This window comes from Palaemon carinicauda, chromosome 19, assembly GCF_036898095.1.
Source record: "Palaemon carinicauda isolate YSFRI2023 chromosome 19, ASM3689809v2, whole genome shotgun sequence".
NCBI lineage: Eukaryota > Metazoa > Arthropoda > Malacostraca > Decapoda > Palaemonidae > Palaemon > Palaemon carinicauda.
The window spans coordinates 7,955,357-7,967,856 of record NC_090743.1 but is presented as its reverse complement, the minus strand read 5'-3'; the positions used below and the strand labels follow the sequence as shown (position 1 = coordinate 7,967,856).

At 33.5% G+C, this 12,500-nt stretch overlaps 1 pseudogene; it reads left to right on the top strand.

Moving 5' to 3' along the window:
• The window catches only part of LOC137658132 (uncharacterized), a 272,896-nt pseudogene that overhangs the window by 166,299 nt on the left and 94,097 nt on the right, over positions 1-12,500 (top strand).

Below are 12,500 nucleotides of genomic sequence, written 5' to 3'. Positions count from 1 at the left end.
CATGCTCTTGGCAATCCAATCCTAAAGAAGGATGATTAACTACTTTGGCCTTACCTTTGCTGTCTCTGAAATATCAGGAACTTGGCCAACTCTCACTTTTTTGTATTTGTTGAATACAAATCTTCTCTTTAAGTCATCAGATTACCAGTGTGGATTTTGTAAAGCAGTGCTTACTGAACACCTTTCCTATTTACCAAATGTTTGGTCATTCTCCAGCTAGTAATTCAGGGTATTATTTGCTATTGCTCGCTACATCTCCATGTCATTTGATGGTCTGGAATGAAATTCGGTTACCAAACTCTCTCTCTCTCTCTCTCTCTCTCTCTCTCTCTCTCTCTCTCTCTCTCTCTCTCTCTCTCTCTCTCTCTATATATATATATATATACATATACACACATATATATGTATATATTAGGCCCCATCAGTTTACTTCGGATCAGTGATAGTATAGGGGAAGTATGTTGCCCATCTTCTTTGCTTTTATTTTCAACATAATACTATAAGAATCTGTTGGCTACATTACCAATACTGAGTTAAAGTATCCTCATACTGAACGTTGATTTAGTGTGTGTGTGTGTGTGAAAAGGTGGGGTGATTACGTTACTGTTACGATTTTGCTTTCGTTACTTTGAAGGTCAATTATAAATAGTATAAAGAATTTTTCCTCAATCCTTTCTTATCCTTGAACCTGCGTCTGGGAGAAATGCGTTCGTTCTTAAATCTCCACCACACAACGAATAATAGGAATTAATTTCTATTTATGATTATACTTTATATATCAGTTAATGTCGGAATACATTTTCCAGCTCTTACATACTTTCACATTCATTTTTACATTGTAGTAATAACCGGTTCTTACCTTCGAACCTAACTTTGCTTGCATGTCGTCACACCGAATGTGTCAATAACTTAGATAATGAATTTGGTTTTACGAAGACTTTAGTATTAGGAAATATTGTCTGTATACCTCTCAGATAGTCATTGTACCATAATCGAGAATATTGTACAAACATGTCATTACCAATTGACAATTATTATTATCCCGTATTTAAATGGCAGCGAATCGAACACAAGCCTTACAAGTCACCTATGTGATCAAGAGCACCTGATTTACCGAAAGCATTTGCAGTAGGGCTCAATTCTTTTGACCTACTTCGGTTTCTTTTGTTTCTTTTATCATATATATATATATATATATATATATTATATATATATATATATATATATATACATACAGTGTATATATAGTTTATATATATGTGTGTATATGCATATATACACATACATATATATATATATATATATATATATATGTATATGTATATACACACACATATATATATGTACTGTATATATATATATATATATATATATATATATATATATATATATATATATATATATATACATATATATATATCCTGGAATGCATTTCAAGTTTAGTATAATAATCAATAATTTATTTCAACTTTGTTGCGCAACCATTATTAGAATTAGTGAAACGTAATGTAGATACAGATCGACAAAAATTGTAAACCAATCGACTTTTAAGAGATAGAAGGTCGTGAGTGGCAGTTGGAAGAGCTTCTAGCTGCTTCTAGCATACATCAGATGATGTTAAACCTTTGATAGAATTACGCACTAGTAATAATGACCCATAGTTCTTTATGAACCTTGAAATAATGTATTTTTTTTGTTCATGACCTTTGACATAAAGCAAAGCATTTATAGACGTTAAGTGAAAGTTTCGAGTTTTGTGGCTGGTTTTTGGATTAATTGGAATTGGCCCCCATTTTCCTAAGCACATTTGAAAGAGGCTCTTATCAAAACAATTGTCCCATGATGATGATTATCAATCAGGTTGAAAATTAGAAAATTTAGTGATATTGAGGTGATCTGTTTTAGCTAGTAATGGGTGCACTGACGCCACTGAGTTTGAGTATATATATATATATATATATATATATATATATATATATATATATATATATATATATATATATATCTATATATGTGTGTATATATATATATATACATATATATATATATATATATATATATATATATTATATAGGCTATATATATTATATATATTATATATTTATTATATGTATATATATGTTTATATATATATATATATATATATTATATAAGTATGTTATATATATATATCTATGTATATATATATATATATATATATATATATATATATATATATTATATATATATATATATATATTATATACTGTATATATATTATATATATGTTATATATATCTATGTATATTATATATAATATATATATATATATATATATATATATATATATATATATATATATATTATATCCATCCATCCATCCATACATACATACATACATACATATAGGAATTTCAGTAACCAGTTCAAGTGAGAATCATTTCCTCGTAAAGAACTAAACCTTGTTGGTGGCATATAGTTTGAATTTGGGCAAATTCATAAAAGATCCTTTTGAGTTGAATATTGATTACAATACTTTCCTCGTAAAAGTAAGGCTAATTTAAGACCTTGGATTACAAGACTGTTTTCAGGCATGAAGAGCCATTTGGAATTAGGGTCAGGTGGATTTAACTGAAACCTTTTCAGTAGTATTCCTTCAAAAGAGTTCCGAGGGCGTTGGTTCTTTTGATACGTCTAGTGCCCGAAATGTTTCAGAAGCTTTACAAGAATTAGGCCTGCGTGAACAAGAGTTTAGACGAGATTACTATGGATCTTGGTAGTCTTCATGCAAAGCATTATTATCTTAGATGTATGTTCTTCAGTTGGTTTTGTTAGTGTGACTAAATTCTTTTGAATGTTTATATATATTTTTTTTTTCATTCTTTAACGCGCTGTTCAAATTTCATGATGTTACTTTTATTATTATTATTATTATTTTATTATTATTATTATTATTGTTATTATTACTACTAGACAAGCTACAACCCTAGCTCTAAAAGGAAGCTGTTATAAGCCCAAGGGCTCCAACAGGGAAAAATAGCCTAGTGGGGAAAGGAAACAAGGAAATAAATAAACGGTGTAAGAAGTAATGAAAAATTAAAATTAAATATTTTAAAATGAATATTTACAAAATGTCCGTTTAAGTCTTAATTATCAATTTTAAACGATATTGCTCACCTGGAAAAGGATTTCCTCCAAATATTTCACCCTTTTGAAATTGGATATCTCATGAGTTCTAAATCTCCACGTAGATGTTTGATTTAAATTTTTATAATTATTCCTCGTTAAGCTTTTGCTTTTAGTTTGTCCTCCAATTATAAAAACCTAGAGAAGCTAACTTGAAAAATTTAACTGAACTAACTAACAAGGAGTTTTATTTTTAATTGTCAAACAATTTTTTTTTTTTTTTTTTTTTAATTATTTAGTGATATCTCCGAATAAGCTATTTACTGAATTGCTGCCGTATGATATTTTTAGTTGCTTTGTCATTGTCACAATAAGCTGCAGCATTTAAAGGTTGTGATTCACCAAAGTGTTGGGTAATTATGATGGCAGGTGATGGCGTAACGAAGCCATTATTATTATTATTATTGTTATTATTATTATTACTACTACTACTACTACTACTACTACTACTACTACTACTTGCTAAGCTACTATCTTAGTTGGAAAAGCAGGATGCTATAAGCCCAGGGGCTCCAATAGGGAAAATAGCCCAGTGAGGAACGGCAACAAGGAAAAATAGAAATTTAAGAAGAGTAACTACATTTAGATAAATATTGACAGGAGAGATCTTATCTTTTATATATTTTAGCCTGATATTAATCTCCTTTTAATAGTCGTATTTAACACCGCAAAATATCCCTGCTGTTTTTTAATATATAAAAACTATTTTTTGGTACTCGCTTTAATGATGGGTTGTTTTAGAGTTTACTGCTAGTTTTTGCAACGTGTTGTTGCAACAGTTCTGTCATTTCTTGTAAACATGGATTATTTGTCTAAATTATTTTCTTTTGCGTCACTACGACCATAAAAACGTTTTGAAAACTCCATGGGTGATGCAAGTTACAACATTTTTGTGAACATGTGACTAGAATAATAATACTCTGTTTAGTGGTGATTGAAGTCATTAAATTTTAGATAGATGATTTAATTTATTATTTATTAATTTTTTTCAATTGGTGATTCACGATGTGCATTTTTCAATATCAATAGTTCTTTCAAACGATGTATTATTGAAGAATTGTTCAAAAATTCCGGAAAGTCATGAAATTTTATTCTTTTTATAGACATGCTCTCTCTCTCTCTCTCTTTCTCTCTCTCTCTCTCTCTCTCTCTCTCTCTCTCTCTCTCTCTCTCTCTCTCTCTCTCTCTCTCTCTCTCTCCCCCCCCAAATACAAGAATCACCTAAATAGTTTGAGATACTACCGCTAGAGAGTTATGGGGTCCTTTGACTGGCCAGACAGTACTACATTGGATCCTTCTCTCTGGTTAAGTTCACTTTCCCTTTGCCTACACATACACCGAATAGTCTGGCATATTCTTTACAGATTCTCATCTGTCCTCATACACCTTACAACACTGGGATTACCAAATAATTCTTCTTCAACAAAAGGGTTAAGTACTGCACTGTAATTGTTCAGTGGCCACTTTCCTCTTGGGACTCTTTAGCTATGGTAAGCAGCTCTTCTAGGAGGTCAACACTCCAAAATCAAACCAGCGTTCTCTAGTCTTGGGTAGTGCCATAGCCTCTGTACCATGGTCTTCCACTATCTTGGGTTAGGGTTCTTTTGCTTTAGGGTACACTCGGGCACACGATTCTATATAATTTCTCTTCCTCATGTTTTGTTAAAGTGTTTATAGTTTACATAAGAGATATTTATTTTATTATTATTCTTAAAATATTTATTTTTTTCCTTGTTTCCTTTCCTCACTGGGCTATTTTCCCTGTTGGAGCCCCTGGGCTTATAGCATTCTGCTTTTCCAACTAGGGTTGTAGCTTAGCAATTAATAATAATAATAATATGTTCATGAAACATGTCTTATCTCTCTCTCTCTCTCTCTCTCTCTCTCTCTCTCTCTCTCTCTCTCTCTCTCTCTCTCTATTGTGAGATCCATTAAAGAAGGATGCCCGGATTAACCTCTCAGAGAGATTAGGGTAAAATATGTAGATCCTATAAGGGAGGTCGATGAGGCCCAAACCATGATGCCGACGCCTTGGGGCGTTATACAAGCTTGTCCAAGGCTGAGTGGGATGAATCTTTGTCGGAGATATTACTCTTTCCTCGTGTAACCAACTATTAAATAGGAATTTCTTTTCACTAAATCTATGTTTTGAGTCTCTTCTATTTCTTTCAAATCAGCTGAGTTATTGAAATCAATTGTTAAAGTATGCTGCCTCCTTAAGGTGGTTGCATGATGGCCGACAATAGAGCAAACGAATTATACCTGTTTCTTTATCTAATCCGTACTTTCTCTCTCTCTCTCTCTCTCTCTCTCTCTCTCTCTCTCTCTCTCTCTCTCTCTCTCTCTAAATAAGGCACTCGTGTGCAACCAGAAGAATAATTTCTATTTCTATTTCTATGCTTCTCAGTTTTCATTGCTTCCGAATGCAATATCGGTCTCCATAAATATTTCTCTCTCTCTCTCTCCTCTCTCTCTCTCTCTCTCTCTCTCTCTCTCTCTCTCTCTCTCTCTCTCTCTCTCTCTCTCACAATGAATCCTCTAAGGTTTTTTTTTTTTATATTTTGCTGATATCCAACAATGCATCAACTCTCAAACATAGCATTGACCTCTCTAAGTTCCGTTGTTATTCTGTTAAGTCTTCCGTCTAGAATTGATGAATTCCTTCATTCCAAAGGAAAACTTTAAATCAAACGAGAAAGCGACAAAACTTTCTTCAGATAACGTGTTTCAAATATCACTCCATGAAAATCAATTATAAACACAAACATTCACCCAAAATTCGATGACAAGAGGTGGGCCATAGCTATGCAGGACCACGTATCCAGCCCTGACTTATATCTGAAATGGTAATCAAAGACTTAGAATAACCCTCTTTCCTTAGGCCTAATGTTAAGTCCTTTATCATCAGTCACACCTGTCATTCCCTTAATGCGGTTAAGCCTATAAATATCATTACCAATGAGGAAAAGTTTACAGGCCTAAAAACGGCACTAGCACCCTTATGAGAGAAAGAGATATTACCTGTTGATTACTTTAGGTCAGTTCCCCTCCTCCTGGGATGGGTGAGTAACAGCGTTGAGGCCCTCCCCACTGTATGGGTATTAGTATGGGCTGATATATAATTACATATTAAAGTTACCAAGATCATTCATCTTAGATCTGACTTGGAATGGAATACAAGAATAATCAAGATGTCACATCGAGTTTAGTTACTCCCGGTATTGAAGGTCACCGAATCGGCCAGTGGGCTTATAGCATCCTGCTTTTCCAACTAGGGTTGTAGCTTAGCAAGTAATAATAATAATAATAATAATAATAATAATAGCATTACTTCTTCGTTTATCTAGTAGGAAAGACATCAAAGAATTTGTCTAGGTTAGGTTTAATCGTGTTGACGAGCTGGTTCGTGTGGACTGAGAAACATCAAGGTAGACAGTTACGTAGATTGAAGATCGTGATGTAAAAAGATGGCTTGCGTGCACTTTCAGCTGGATTATGATATAGAGGAGGTTGAGGAAGAGAGCATTTGAAACCAGTTCTAGGGGGACATAAAGGGAAGCTTAGTTGATATAAATTTAAAACAAACCAAAATAATCGTGTGTTTGAAAGATTGACTTATCCACTAGAAAGTGACTAGATGATAATGAGCAAGTGTCTGTCTATATATAATATATATATATATATAATATATATATATATATATATATATATATATATATGTATAGGTAGATAGATAGATAGATAGGTGTATACTTCTTTCCTGTCACGCTCAAGGGGGTAGAGGGAGTAGTCATTCCCTGGTGAGAGATACACTCGAAAGCCACACTCTCCCACAAATTGCGGAACCAGTAGGTTGTAGTTAGGAGAGGAGTGGGGCGGTGGAAAGGTGGAATTTGTTTGTGTGCATAGCTATCTAAATATTTGTAATTTTGACGGGTCGAGTATCCTAGTGAATAAGAATTCATTACTGAAACTCTCAAACCGAAGCCTAGCCAGTTTATATTAAAAAGATAACAATAATTTGACGTTTAGAATTATTTATAATTCATCACATAAGCTAAGTTACGTAATTACACATGGAGTTAGAAAATTTCTTGAAGACTCTCCTAAGAAGTTTTTCGTGTTATTATTATTATTATTATTATTGTTATTATTATTATTATTATTATTATTATTATTATTATTATTATCATTATTATTATTAGCCAAGCTATAACCCTAGCTGGAAAAGCAAGAGGCTATAAGCCCAAGGGCTCCAATAGGGAAAAATAGCATAGTGAGGAAAGGTAATAAGGAAATAAAAAAAACGATTATAAGAAGTCATGAAAAATTAGAATAAAATATTTTAAAAACATTACCAACATTAAAAACAGATATTTGATATATAAACTGAATAAGGACTTATGTAAGCATTTACTGCGAGTTTAAACTTTTGAAATATTCAAATGATTGCATGAGACTTTGTTGTTAGGAAAATTTACGACTCTCCGTTCATGACACCTTGAACATATGTTAACTCTTCCATAGTCAGTGTTTCGTGATATTAATGGGCAAATGCTCGAGTCTCTTGGCATGAAGAAGCATACAGGTGTAATTCTGGCATTATAATTAGATGTTGAATTACGATTTCCTCAGAAATGATATACGGGCTTCCCTATGGAAGTCTTATGTAGAGGTGTGAAATTTTTAGTATGTAAATCCCATCATTCAAAAGTCATATGGCTACATAACCCATATGCTCTTGAAAACATTGAAGATATTGTTGAATATTTTAATATTAGCATGATGAAAGAAAAAAAGTTGGATTTCATATTAATTGAAAACTGGTGTCCCATTATTTTCATTCATAAATGTTTATAATAATGATAGATTTTCGTCTTTCCCACTCGACTCGTGTTAAATTATAAACTCCATATTAGGATGTGTGCCGTTTAAGTAGTGTTAATAGGCTAAACGTTTGATACATGTTTAGTTAAGATGTCTTAGATTCGGCAGTTTACTTCAAGATGACTTCACTTAATAACATGTATATCTAACTCTATATTACCTTTTACTAAGATATCGTTTTGTTATGGATTGGCTATTTGTCAAAAAAATTGCAGGATTTAATCCAGTAGGCCTACTTTGTAAATGTATCTTTGGCGTATGGCTAAATGTAGGCCATTTGAAATAAATCCTTTTATTTATCTGCATTGGAACGTTCGACCGAAGGCAATAATCCATTGATGGAATAGCCATCAGACTTCATATGCAGGAGTTTTTTCAATCTCGGTTTGTCATTACCGTATTACACAAATTACGTGAATTTAAAACTTAGTAGAGTATGTCATATTTGGATAACCATTTTCGTGAAATGCTACCAAAGAAAATGTAAGAATTCTTCCTGGGTGACTCGTATAGATGTGATCTAGTTCGACGGGCGCCTTTGGTCGTGACTTGAAATAGGGAAACTCTCGGAAGTGAATAGGTTATGCGTAAGTTTGTTGGATGTGATGGCTACACGCCATCAATCGTTCTATAATGTTACTCTTTAGTCGTTATTGATTGTTTCAATATGCAAGGTTTGATCATCTCTCTCTCTCTCTCTCTCTCTCTCCTCCTCTCTCTCTCTCTCTCTCTCTCTCTCTCTCTCTCTCTCTCTCTCTCAGTTTATTCCCCATTTTGACTCTTTAGAAATTATCTCTATCCCATTATGTGTTATCTAATAAACCATTATTTCTAAAAATTGGACAATAGTGCATTCAATTAGTTATTACTGTCGATGCCTTCATATGGAATAATTGTGTCTGGTTTAAAATCAAGTTATCTCCACATTTAAATTTTAGTTTGAACTGTCCTCTGCAATTCATTTTAGCTAAATTGCGAAGTGACTGGCCTATGATGGGAGTGTTACCGTAATTTTGAATATTACGTTTTGTTTTTGCATGTGAATTATATGATTTTGACGTTGATATCGTTCCCGTAATGTAACTGGAAACTACTTCATTGGGCATCTATTGTCCCCCTGCTGTGGTACAAAAGGCCTCTTCGCCATCCCTTCATTCTCAGTTGTATCATTGTCTGCCCTTTAGTTATTATATGTTGTATATTATATTTTATCCCTTCATCTAGCACCAGCGAATTAATTTGTTCTCTCTCTCTCTCTCTCTCTCTCTCTCTCTCTCTCTCTCTCTCTCTCTCTCTCTCTCTCTCTCTCTCTCTCTCTCCTCTCTCTCTCTCTCTCATGATCCTTTATCTGAGCATGTGAATTTAGAAAGGATCGTTGGATGTTTAATTTTTTTTTAGCTAAGATCATAATGATAAAACGAAAATAAAAACAATGATGCCATTACTCAACAGATTTCTCTTTTCATTCCAGGACTGGAATCCGCGCAGTTTGTCGACATTCTCCACCTTTGGGGGTGGGCAGGGTTCACCCCCTCTCATGGGTATAAACGGGCACGCCAATGGCACCATTCACGTCAATGGTGGCACAAACGTCCTCTCGGGCAATGGGATGTCTGTTCTGATGAGCCCCACCACGAAAACAAACGGGGCTGTCACGGTCAACGGATTAAACCCGCCCGGACATTTTTGGCCAGCCCAGATGTCATCCCCAGTTGTCACAAAGCCTGCGCACATCCTCGGGCCGGAGATCGTCAGCCATGTTGCCAAGCCCCTTGGCATGCCCGTTGTCCCACCTAATGTCGGGGACATGGTTAAGCCACGCCTATTACCACAGCAAGTCTCTGGTGGGGGGATGAGCTGCAGCCCTTGCCCGCCCCTTCGCATTCCCATTCCAGGTCCTTGGTGTCCTCCATGGATCTCATTCCGCCCAAGTCTCCGGATGGGGGGTAAGTAGATTTTTTTACTCTTTCTCTCAGTAAAAGCTTTTAAAGGAAGAGGAGACCATGAAAATCGTTGTTCTTAAGATGTTCCTTAGTATTAAATCTTATATTTCACTTTGTAAACATGTGTATGAACGAGACAACGTTTGTCACTTGTTATGGATGATTTTATTATTGAAGAATGTTAGATCGTTTAAAAAAAAACATTTCATGCTAAAATGATATTTCAGTCATGTACATAATCTAAAAGGCCACTTTTATACTTAGATTATCAGTTATCCTTTTCAGTCATTTGAGGGCTGCAGAGAATTGGATAATTAAATGGATAGCTCAAACATCAATATCATATATACTATCAATATTTTTTTTTTAACTGAAAGTACAAGGGGATCACACAATCTTATTTTAACATCTATTCAATTACAGTTATGAAGATAAAAATTGTTTTGCCAAAGCTAGAAGAGAAAACATGTTTTAATAATAGAAAAAGAATGACTGCTTGTTTTGATCATGCAAAGTCATCTATTCAATGAAAGAAAAGAAAATCATGAGCCAAGGTTTGGACTTTGATGAAAGTGGTTGGTGTTGTTTACAGCCTTAAGATGAATAGTGTGTATTATGACAGAGAAAGTCGGCCAGTTAGTCTTTATTATATCTTGTTTCTTATTTGTTTAATTTTTTTTTTACTTTAGGCAGTTTGGGCATAATAGTTTTAAACCCTTGAAAAATCCAAAATGTTTAACAAAATGAAAAAAAAAAGCCTCGAATATGAATTGTTTTATAACATGTAAATATTCCCATCCAAGCTTGTAGCTTCACTTACATGCGAATCTCAAGTATGAACTTTATGAATAATCCTACACTCTACCCATTTTGAGCCTTTTTACATACTATACCCCTTATCCTAGCTTTTCTAGCGGTTTGATTGGGAGGATGTTTCCAAGAGTTATCCACTGGTTCTAAACAAGAATTCCAGTGATGCTAATCCATGTTTGCTTATTTGTACAATTGTTCAGATGTCATTTATCAAAGGGTTGGAGGTTTCCGGATTGGAATGATTTAAATTTAAAAATGTGATGTGTATCCAAAGTTGTCTAGTTCTCCTCAATTGTACTTAAATAAAAGATGAATTTGGTGGAGGCTATGCATTACGACTTTGGTTTAACACAACAGAAAGAAGGAGCCCTTATATGTTTACAAAAGTAATTAGCTTGCGTGCGCTCTCTCTCTCTCTCTCTCTCCTCTCTCTCTCTCTCTCTCCTCTCTCTCTCTCTCTCTCTCTCTCTCTCTCTCTCTCTTCATTTTTAAAGTTTGTCCACAAATTCTTAAACGCTTTTTATGCTTGTGTTTGCATATCTTGATCTCCCATATCTGAATTCTTTTGATATGTTATAATGTTAAAAGGTAGGCACAAAGTATTAAGGGGACCTTACATATATTAGGATCGTTGTAACTTAATATATATCAATGATATAAACTTATATTAATTGCGATTTTTCAGCTAGCGAACGTCTTATTATATACTGAAAGACAAATACGAGCTCCCCCTGTTATAATTAAAAGAAAAAGAGGAAAGAAGGAAGTAACAAGGCTTATTACGAACAAACTTGACTTCATTACGTGTCACACAATTTTCCGAAGTGTAGGAGAGGCTAAGACTGAGTTTTAGAATTTACTATCATCCTTCTGAACATGAAAATTCTTTAATAATTTTTTTGAAATCTATAATAATATAAAAGTATTTTAGAAAATTAAATCGTATTTTATTTGTATTTAATCAAAAGTGTAACTCCAATTAAAGATTAGTTTAATCTACCGTAGCTCTATCAAATGCTTATGAATAGTTTGTTGTCCATTCAAGGAACTCTACTTTTATTAGATTAATTTATTTCTGTACTCACAAACTTAATACTGTAAGCCTTATTATGTATTCTCAGACCTTTCACCGTAACTCTCTATGTGAATGGTAAATAAATACACCGACGTATAGACTCACACAGAAATAATTATCAAATCATACAAAAGTAGTACATATGTATGTTAGTATGGTTACTTGCTTTACTTTGTTTGAAGACAGCGAGTTGCTATTTTGAAAAGATTGGTCCTTTTTACATGCACACATTTCTCTCTCTCTCTCTCTCTCTCCTCTCTCTCTCTCTCTCTCTCTCTCTCTCTCTCTCCTCTCTCTCTCTCTCTCTCTCTCTAAGCACTATGTAAATGACATCATAAATCCCTGGATAAATTGCTAAAAAAAAGTAGCAGGCCGTACTGTTCATTTCATTATCCAATCCAAAATGAAGATGTATATAAAATTAAATTTTTTTTCACTTTCGTTTCTTATGAATTTCTTTGTAATTTTTTTGAATTGATGCAGGATGAAAATGATGCTCTTACCTTTAAACAAATTTCTTTTCTGTGTTCATTGTAGATTTTTAACTGGCATAAGTTGTTAATTTTCCTTGACCACATGATAAGAAATAGTTTCAAAATTGTCCTATCAGTGTTTTA